The sequence below is a fragment of the Panthera leo genome, chromosome C1 (genome assembly GCF_018350215.1).
Source record: "Panthera leo isolate Ple1 chromosome C1, P.leo_Ple1_pat1.1, whole genome shotgun sequence".
NCBI classification, from domain to species: Eukaryota; Metazoa; Chordata; class Mammalia; order Carnivora; family Felidae; genus Panthera; species Panthera leo.
In genome coordinates this window covers 46,593,358-46,604,275 of record NC_056686.1, presented here as the reverse complement: position 1 = coordinate 46,604,275, position 10,918 = coordinate 46,593,358, and the positions used below count along the sequence as shown (strand labels likewise).

At 41.5% G+C, this 10,918-nt stretch overlaps 1 pseudogene; it reads left to right on the top strand.

The window, feature by feature from the left end:
• The first annotated feature begins 6,938 nt into the window (after window positions 1-6,938).
• On the top strand, window positions 6,939-8,074 carry LOC122225884 (annotated as a pseudogene).
• The last annotated feature ends 2,844 nt before the right edge of the window (window positions 8,075-10,918 follow it).

Genomic DNA, 10,918 nt, shown 5'->3' with positions numbered 1-10,918 from the left:
TAAATAGAATAACACCCACTAACATCCTGTGCCCGCCCTATCATAAATAGTCAGTCAGAACACGTTCCTGTTTCTGGAAATTTTAGGACCTATGACATAGTGTTAATGTTTATATTTATATTTATTCAGTGGTTGCTAGTTATTCTATTTCACAGATGTGGACAATTATACCATTTTCTGAATTTTGCTGGTCTTGTAGCTTTCATAAATTACAAACTCTTAATATAAACTTGATTGTAGTATAGTAGAAAGAACCGATAGGCTTTAGGGCTAATCAGCTTGTGGTTTAAATTCTGGCCGGGCCATTTACCAGCTGGACAGCCTTCGTTCCTTTATTTAAAAATGTGTGTTAAGCAATTGTGATGTACCACAGGGGATGTGCATTAAGGAGATGTACTCCTAGCCTCATGGAGCTTAAAGTCCCCTCCTTCAACTTGTTTTCCTTCTCCAGGTTGCTGGATTTTACCGTCTGTAAATTGGGTTGTACTGCCATTTTTACAGGGTGGTCGTGAGGATGAAGTGAGCGGACTGAATAATCTACTCAAGTTTCCTCTTGCCCTGCCTGTGTGTCTTTCCAACTTCTTACTGTGCTCTCCTTCTTTCCTGTCTATCCTATCATGTCCTATCCTCTCCCATCATGAATTTTTTTCACTATTGAAGTATAATTGACATGCAATGCTATATTCGTTTTACACGTATAATATATTGATTCAGCAATTCTATACGTTATTCAGCGTCCCCCACGATAAGTGTAGTCACCATCTGTCACCGTACACATGATTACAATATTATTGACTATATTCCCTATGCTGGGTTTTTCATCTCTGTGACTTATTTATTTTATAACTGGAAGTTTGTACCTCTTAATCCGCTTCACCTATTTTACCCACCCCCTCTCTACCTCCCCTCTGGCAACCACCAGTTTGCTCTCTGTATTTAAGAATCTGTTTGTTTTTGCTTTTTGATCTTTTGTTTTCTTAGGTTCCCCATATAAATGACATCGTATGTTATTTGTCTTTCTCTGTCTGACTTATTTGCTTAGTGTAATACCCTCTAGGTCCATTCCTGTCACAAATGGCAAAAATCTCAGTCAGATTGGCTAATCTCAAAAACACAAGAAATAACAAGCATCAAGGAAGATTTGGAGAAAAGATTTGGCAAAGATTTGCAGAAAAGGTTTGGAGAAACAGTGCTCATGCACTGTTGGGGGTAATGCAAATTGGTGCAACCACTGTGGAAAACAGTATGGAGGTTCCTCAAAAATTGAAAATAGAAATGCCATACGATCCAGTAATTCCCTCATGAATCTTATTCATGTCTCCTTCTATACTATATAACACATCAAATTCCAATGCCTCTTTCTTTTTTTTAAAGAAATGCTATTTATTTATTTATTTATTTATTTATTTATTTATTTATGAGAGTGCGTGAGTAGGGGAGAGAGGCAGGGGGGAGAGAGAGAGAGAGAGAGAATCTCTTTTAGTTTTTAATTTTTTTTTTTTACATTTATTTATTTTTGAGAAACAGAGTGAGACAAAGCGTGAGTGGGAGAGGGGCAGAGAGAAGGAGATACAGAATCTGAAGCAGGCTCCAGGCTCTGAGCAAGTGGTCAGCACAGAGCCTGATGCAGGGCTCAAACCCACAAACTGTGAGATCATGACCTGAGCCAAAGTCGGACACTCAACCAACTGAGCCACCCAGGCACCCCAAGAGAGAGAGAATATCTTAAGCAGGTTCCACACTGAGCGTCGAGCCCAAAGCGAGGTTCTATCCCACGACCTTGGGATCATGACCTGAGCTGAAATCAAGAGTCAGACATTCAACCAACTGTGCCACCCAAGCACCCCCCCAATACTTGTTTCTTTTCTCAGCTAAAATTATTTACATTTCTGAATGAATTCATTCAGCTGTTTTCCTATTTAAATTATTTTATTGTTAAACTTATATTGGATGATATTTAAAAAAAAAAAAAAAGTTCCTGGAGTGATTTTTGGGTAACCAAAGTTAAGTAGACTATTATATTCCTTAACAATTTATATTTGTATGTTTATATTTGTATGGCATTTTACCTTTACAAAGCTTTTTTGTATCTATCATTTCATTTAATGATCTCAATAATCCTATGAGGTCAGTGAAGGGATTATCATGTCTACTGTCTAGATTAGTGTACCAACGCATATCTATATTAAAAGAGTATTTAGAGCAGAGACGTAATTTGAACCTGCTTATGCTTTTTATTTGTGTATGTATTCAGCCACATTTATTGGCTAGTGATTGTATCCTGGCTATAGTGTGATGCTGCCCTTAAGAAGTTAAATGTCTGTGAGGGCGTGCAGCCTGCAAATGGAGAGCAGTGACAGAGTATGGATGCACATACCAGATGTAGGTTGTCAGTAAGGAGCCAAGGATCAGCCTTGTAGGGACATGTGGAAAGGGGATTACGATGTGCCACTTAAGCAGAGTATTGAGGCTCATTGTGGTTTCCCCATGTAAATGAGGAAGGAAAAGGCCTTCCTAAAATACGCCCAAACAAGAACCCTTAGGATTCGATATTTAATCTCTACTCTCATTCATGCAAAATAATTCTTCATTATGATGAAAGAAAGAAAGAAAGAAAGAAAGAAAGAAAGAAAGAAAGGAGAAATGAAAAGAATCACAGAGAATAGTCACAATCCAGGCCCTCACCAACTATGCCCCCTTTTCTGGATAAAAGGAGGAAGCAAGACTGGTTTCCTGCAACTATTTCTTGGGCCACTTTCCCTCAGACCCTGGCCCTGCTCAGGCTGGACAAAGCCTGTACAGGGAGGTAGGGAGAATGGTGTTTGTGTTCATCAGTGTACATTTCTTGAAACTGGCCACCAGTGAACAATCAAATCGCCTTGGAATATTCTTAAGCTTCCTACGTGTTTGATTAGTTTTTCCCAGTAGGAAATGAAATAAAAGAAGCAGTTATTAAGAGAGCTTGCTCTCTGCGTGGCCTAAGACTGGCTCCTGGAGTAACAGTGATCTTCAGAGCAGACAGGAAAGTCAGAGTCATTCCAGGCGTTTAACGGAAAGGCTGGAACTGGATGTGTGTGGTCTTCATAGTGGATGGGAGCAGAGGAGGGCGGGAGAATCTGAGGTCTCTTTTTGGCTGATCCACAGACTGATTGACACTCTTGGCTCAATTTTCCTCTTTGTAAAAGAAGATTATCCATGTGTAAGATTCTTCCATGTCTTCATTCTCTTGGTAGCCCACAGAGCATGGCCCTCTGCTAGGTGTCCAGCATGTAAGAGTAAGATATAAGTAAGATTCAGCTCTCTAGAGGAGTTCCTGCTGAAAATGGGGTGAGCCAACATAAAGGCTGAGGGTGGGTGAAGGTCACTGTGGGCCTAGATGATGGGCCAAGTCATCATGGAAGAGGCAGGGAACTGCATGGGAATGTGAAAAGGAGAAGCCTGGCTGATGGTGTGGCCAAAGAGCAATTTTGGGGGAGAAGAGAAATACCTAAGGAAGACCTTTCATGTTTGGGCATGATATGTGATATAAGACCTCTCTTCCAAGACCCCTATTAAATATTAAGTAAAATTTATACTGCTCATTAATATTTGGTGAAGTGGATCATCTTTGGAAAGAAAGAAAAGAAGTACTGAGACCTGCTTCATGGTTTATGTGGGACACAAGAGACAAGACACAGGAAGAAAGTAGGCTTATATTTAAATATATAAATAAATACATACATATATATTTACATATGTGCGTATATATACACACATATCTCTGTAACTAATCATATAGATCACATGTACATGTGTATGCACACTATCTATGTATATGTGAATATATGGTATATATGTACCTCTTCCTAAAAAAAAAAACTTCTCAGAGAACAAAAAGCAATGTTATCTGGATAACATGCTCTTAGTGAATGAACGTGAACTAACACTTAAATACTTACTATGTACCACGTCCTTTTCTAGGTACCTTAAATGTAATATGTCTTCTTCAATCCTTACAATAACTTCATCAGGTAGGTACTACAATTATCATCCTTTTGCAGAGGAAGGAGGAATCTGAGAAACAGAGAATTTCAGTTATTTGCCCAAGGACACATAGCAAGTAAGAAATAAAGCTGAGCTTTGGATCCAGGCAGCCTGGATCTGGGACCTCAACTCTTAACTTCAGTGCCCTTAAATTACATAAGATGTGATTCACTTGTAATAGTTTTTGAATCCTTTAAGGAGCCTTAAGTACTGATGGAAGAATCAAGGCAGCTTTGATTCTCAAGTAGTCAAGTGTGGGGAACAGAAACTCCCTCTCTTCTTGGTGGCTTTAAGTGCATTGCTCCCTGAATTCAATTGTAGATCCTTAGACAAGATTTGCTAATTTGGTTCTTTTATTCAATAACTATTTACTGAGTAACCACTATGTGCCACAAATCCTTTGATGTTGTAGAAAAAGAATAGTAAAAAAATTATAATAAGCAAAATCCCAGGGCGCCTGGGTGGCTCGGTCAGTTGAGCATCCGACTTCGGCTCAGGTCATGATCTCACCCTTGTGGGTTCAAGCCCCGCGTCAGGCTCTGTGCTGACAGCTCAGAGCCTGGAGCCTGCTTTGGATTCTGTGTCTCCCTCTCTCTCTGCCCTCCCCCCTGCTCAAAAATAAATAAACATTAAAAATTTTTTTTTAAATAAGCAAAATCCCAGTTGTTATAGAGTTTACATAAAGACAACAGAAGAGCATTTTGATGGTTTGTAGAATCGTGATAACTGCCATAGAGATAAGGGGTGCATGAGAGTGCAGAGGAGGGAGGGGAGCTGCTATAAAATATAGGTGGTCCAGGGAAGACTTGTTGACATGGTGACTTTTGAGCAGAGACCTAAGGGAAATGAAGGATCAAGCCTGCAGTATCTGGAAGAAGAACACTGCAGGCAGAGGAAATGGCAAGTGGAAAAGCCTTGAGGTTCAGTTGAATTTAACACATGTGAGGAGGAGGTGGAGACCAGTACGTCCGGAGTAGGCTGAGCTAGAATCAGAATCAGAGGGGTAAAATGGCAGGTGAGAAGTTGAACGAAGACTTTGGTTTTTCACTCTGGGATAAGTAACCACAGGAGTGCAGAGGCATGAAGCCATGCTTTTGTTTTTGTTTTTGTTTTTGTTTTTGTTTTTTGTTTTGTTTTGTTGTCTGCCTTGTCTCTTAAAAAGCTAATGATAAAGGGCAAGAGTGGACGCAAATTATTGTTGCAAAAATTCAGGCAAGAGATGATGGGAGTAGTGTGGGAGGTGGTCAAAAGTGGTTGGGCTATATTTTGAAGGTAGAGTTAATCACATTTGGAAGTTTTCACTCCATAGGTGATATGTATAGGTGATAAAACTGGCTAAGATCACTTCTGGACGAAGTCTTGGTAGAGAAGGAAAAGTATTCATGGATAGAAGCCTGGGCACCTCTGACCTTGAGAGATTGAAGAGACAGGAGGGATCAACAAATGAGAACAAGAAGGAGTAGCCAGGGAAGAAAGGAACACTAAGGAGAGGAGCATGCTGGAAATCATGTAAAGAGTGTGCTTCACGGAGGAGGGTGACCAACTGTGCTGCATGATGCTAACAGTCAATAAAGACCGAGAACAGAGTGGTGGGTTAACAAAATGGAGGTCACTGGTGACCTTGACGAAAGCTGCTCCTGACTGGAGTAGGTTTAAGAGAAAATTGAGTTACCCCTGGACATGTTTTCACATGAGACTTTGATCTGAGTGAAAACGGAATCTGCTTTCACACTCCTCAGAGGCCTGAGTCTTGTCCTGACAAAACCAAAGCTCAGAGGCCCAGGGCTTTAGAAATAGCAAATAAGAAAGTGAAACCTTTGAACTTGGAAATAGTATTAAAGTTGTCATTGAGGGCTTGAAATGTTGGAGTCACACATCTTGCTCCAGGAAACAAAATGGACCAGTTGTTGGATTTATTCTGGTCCTCTGCCTAAGACAACAGCTAAAGAATCTCCTTTATGTATTTATCCAGGGACTTTGTCCTCACATCCTCCCTTGACAATAAAATGTAGTGTCCTCCAGAGTCTGGACTCCCTGGGAAAAAAAAATAATTGTATCTCTCTGTCTCTCTCTCTCTCTCTCTCTCTGATGAAAATTTCTTCATCATAATTCATAGTTGGTGGAGCATGCTCTAAATGCCGGGTGTGGGTAGTGTGAGTGTTGAGTCTGGACATAGGGAAATGAATTCAATACTCTCTCACTAGTTTGTTGTGCAGAAATAATTATACCATTATATCCTTGTGTGCCTCAGCATCTCCATTTAGTTTGGCAGGATAACTTCCATATTCCCTTGAGTCTTACATTCTCTGATCCATTCTAAAATTCATTTATGTTTTCCAAGTTGCTAATTTATCTCAGCCTTCCCTTATTTATATTAATCACACTTCCTCTTTGCAAGAGGAATAGGGACATTTTCCATCCAGTCATCTTTATGAATCTTGTATCCGTTTGGATACCTATAAATTGTGGAGAACAACATTCAATCTTGTTTTCTCAGAAACTCAAGACTGGGCAGCTGAGACCTGGGGTCCTGGCCCCTCTGGTTGTTTGCTTTGACTCTTAGTGCTGGTGTCAGTGAATTCCCAGCTACCTTTGGCTGGCTTTGTGTACTTGGTCAAGGTAATTAACCTCTCTGTGCTTTGGCTTTTCAACTGAAAGAGGAATATCACTATCACATGTGTTGAGAAAACCTATGTGAGAGTCCTTGGGACTTACCTGAGAGTAGCAACCATTAGTTAACTCTCTACTTACCTGATAGATAACTGCCAATTGTAGCTATATGGCCATATCTACTCTAGTCAGAGTTTGCTATGCAAAAATAGCAAGAGAGGTTCTCTCAACTCAGGACTTGGTGGAAACAACAAAGAAGTTAAATGAAAATCAAACACATGATCAAGAATGAAAGTCCTCCTTAAATGTTATTTATATATATCTTTGGAAATAAACCACTATACCCAGTTGTCCATGATAGCAATGGTGCTGTCATTTTAAGGCCTATCATCAATGAAAATAACTCCAAATTAACAGTAAATACTAGAATGGATTCCCTGAATGCACAGGAACTGACTTTACTAAGGCAAAAATAGTTCTTGCTGTCATTGCCACCATGTTCAGTGAATATTATGAGAATCAATTCACAATTGAATCAGCTGAGGTGGTTTTTCCTAATGGAAAATCACATACCTTTCCAGAACTGACTTAATGAAAGGAGATGGTGATATCTGATCCAATTAACAAATAAGTTGGAACCAGAGCAATTCCAGAAAATCCTGCAAAACTTCTGACTGGGATGGATTTAAAGTCAGAAGTCATAGGTTATGGGAATTGGATTGAGATTGAAATCTCTCCAACCAGAACTGACATTATCCATGCATGTGATATTGTAAAAGATGGAGCTATTGCTTATGGATATAGCAACATTCAGGTGGCTCTCCCAGAAACATACACTGTAACTAATCAGTTTCCTCTTAACAAGCTCAAAGGACTTCTAAGACATGACAGGGTAGCTGCTGGATTCACTGAAGACTCGGCTTTCGTCTGTGCCCCCAAGGAGGTATTGCTGATAAACTTGGTTTCGACATCTCTGCAACAAAGGCAGTTCATATAAGTGATCCTACAGCCATTTAATTTCAGATGGTACACATTGCCCTTCTTCCTGGCCTCCTAAAGACCATAGCCACAAATTATATGATGCCCTTCCTCTAAAACAAATCTCTGACACTGTAGTAAAAAATGCTAGCAGAGACGTAGATGAAAGAAACTACAGGCATCTCTGTGCTATTTATTACAGTAAGAATCCTTGGTTTGAAATAATCCGTGGGTTTCTGGACAGAATTATACAGCTGCTTCATGTGCCTCCTGGTGAAAAGAAGGGGGATGGTGTGATCACAGCATCAGAAGGCCCTTCCTTCTGGGGCATGCATCGAGATGCTTGCCAGCGATCAAAGCATCAGGAAGCTTAGGGTCAGTCCTTCATCCTGATGTCATCACCAAATTTGAGCTAACCTTGTCCTGCTCCTCCCTGGAAATCAGTATCGGGCCCGTTTTGTGAAGAGGGGTCTCTGTTGGGTGATTCTCTCCATGAGGCTTCCCTTCTCCTCCCCTGATGTCCTTTATTTGTCCCCACAGGGGACATCCATTTGTGCTTTAATGTTTAATTAAGTGGAAAGCAGTGAAAAGAAAAAGAATGAAAGCCCTCCTAAAAGTGTCTACCAGTCTGCATACTGTACAGTGGGTTTTGACATCAGCTTCCAGTTTGCCCTCACTTGGGCCCTATGATCAGGGGAGCCATGTCCCTTCTGGTGGGTCTACAACTCTCCTCCAGATTCTGCTGGCTGCCTTTCCCTTTGTCTCATGCTGTTTCTTTCCAGTGTGTGCACTGACACTGGTTTCTTCCTTTGGGCTCTTAGTACAAGGGTCAGTGAAGCCCCAGCCTTTGTAGAAGCAAACATTTAAAACCTACTTAAAAAACTTTTTTTAATGATTATTACTTTTCTTTTGAGAGAGAGAGAGAGAGAGGGAGAGAGAGAGAGCGTGAGCAGGGGAGGGGCAGCGGGAGAGGGAGACCCAAAATCTGATGCAGGCTTCAGGCTCCAAGCTGTCAGCACAGAGCCTGATACAGGGCTTGAACGCATCAACCATGAGATCATGACCTGAGCTGAAGTTGGACGCTTGACCAACTGAGCCACCCAGGGGACCCTAAAACCTCTGTTAAGGACTGAGATTACCACTGCATGGCTAGAGAGGCTATAGCAACGTGTCTGCAAACTTCCTGGCTGCATTCAAAGTGCTTCTTATGACACCCTCCATTCTCTAGTCTCTGTCACATGCCTCTAAAGGGAAGAGGCATTTTAAACTCATTTGAGGAAAAGAATTCAATCATTCAGTTCTATTTGGGGTTTCGGACACTGAATGCAAATAAGGATTATGTGATACAACCTGGATAATAACATTATCCATTGTTATCCATTGTTATCCATTGTTTCCTTTGCTCCTTTGACTACCAGGGGGCGAGAGTAGTGGAGTGGGTGATGGTACCCACTTACACCCTTCTATCGTCTCCTCTTCTATAAGGTGAGCCCTTTAAGGAAGGGGTGCTGCCTTGCACTTCTCCATGTCTGATGTCTAGCTCAAGGCCTGGCCCCAACAAGGAACAGAGTCGATAGCTGTTGGAATGACTTGCTGCAGTGAACCCACCATCCCTGCTTTGGGGTATAGTACTAGGCGTCATAGCATCATGGAGTCAAAGATAAAGGACTTCTCTTCTGGTGGTCCAGGAACAGAGATGGGACAGGGTGCCATGAACTCAGCTCTGGGAAATCCCAGAGAAGGTCATAGTTTTCCAAAGATTTACAGGCTGAGGAGGAATTCCCCACTCTGAAAACAGTGCTTCCAAAATTCTGGTGCACAGATTGATGCTGGCCACCAGTGAAATGAAAATGGACAAAATAGTCTTTTTTTTTTTTTTTTAAGTTTAGTTTTCATTTTGAGAGAGAGTGAGTGAGTGAGCAGGGGAGGGGTGAGAGAAAAGGAGAGAGAGAGAGAATCCCAAGCACACTCCACGCTGCCAGCTTGGTGCCCAACGTGGGTCTTGAACCCACAAACCGTGAGCTTATGACCTGAGCCAAAATCAAGAGTTGGATGCTTCACTAACTGAGCCACCCAGGTGCCCGGTGTAGTCATTTTTTAAAAAAAACAAAGCTGAATTAGTTTTTTAATCTGAGCTTATGGCCTTCCTGAAATGTTTTCTCATTTAGTGTAGTCCTGCTACACTAAAATAACCTTTTTGAAATTGTAGTGATGGTAAATGGCAAATGTTTTAACTTAATATATTCTATTAGGGGAAAATTACCCTTACCTTACGTTACTGCCCAGTTTAATTTCATTTTGTTTTGGCTTGACATTTTTCTGCCCCATGTATTCTCTCTAAGGAACACTGTTAGGCCTGTGGTTTCTAACAAGACACGGACCATTTTGAGAATCTGAACTAAAGTTTTTGACCCTTTCTCCACAGAAACCTGTTTATGTGCACACACACAAACTTTTGCAGGTAATTTTGGAAGGTTCACAGGCCTTTTTAAGACCAACTGTGAGCTTCTGAAGAATCCAGAAAATCCAGTTAGGAATTCCTGGACAAGAAGGAGTGACAGTCCACTATTGTGAGAAAAATTACCTTTCCCCATTCGTTTGCTTTTTAATGAAATATTTCATGTAAATAAAAAGTTTTCCCTCATTGCCCTCTAGGGCCATTAAAAGTCCAAGGAAGCATTGAGATCAGGGAGTTAACAAATATTTTGCAAAAGCAAATGGCGTGCTAAGGGAGCTGCTACCCAGCATTTGAACCAGCATTCTGTGGTCTCGGTGGGTATGGGAACCCCCTCCTCCCTTTGGCATTTTTTGCTGAGCATACATGGCAACCCGACACCACTGACAGGGCTCTGTGCATCTCCCAGGATGTCTGGAGGAGTCTTTTTGAAGGCATTTCAGCCATCTGTTAGGGTTTCCTGCTCTCAAGGGTGCTTTGATGCCATGAGGAGATGTGACATGACATTTGGAATCTGGGCCCATGCATCACAATGCCAAGGGCAGGGACAGCCGCAGGGTGACTGACTCCGGCCCATTGTGCAGGGATGAGCATGTCAATCAAATACATCTGGCTGGGTAGTCATACTGGCAGCTGGGCTGCTCAAATTTAATGGGGAGAGGGAAATGAAAGGTCGCAGAAAACTTCAGAAGAGAAGGACAACCCCCTTCCTCTGAGAAAGCTCTTCTTCCTCTGAGAAAGCCTTGGGGTGGACGTGGAGACCACAGCTGGAGCAGTGAAGTCAACATTGATCACAGGATCTCAGAACCATAAAGATGGCCAAATCCAGAATTTCCCAAACTTCAGTTTTCC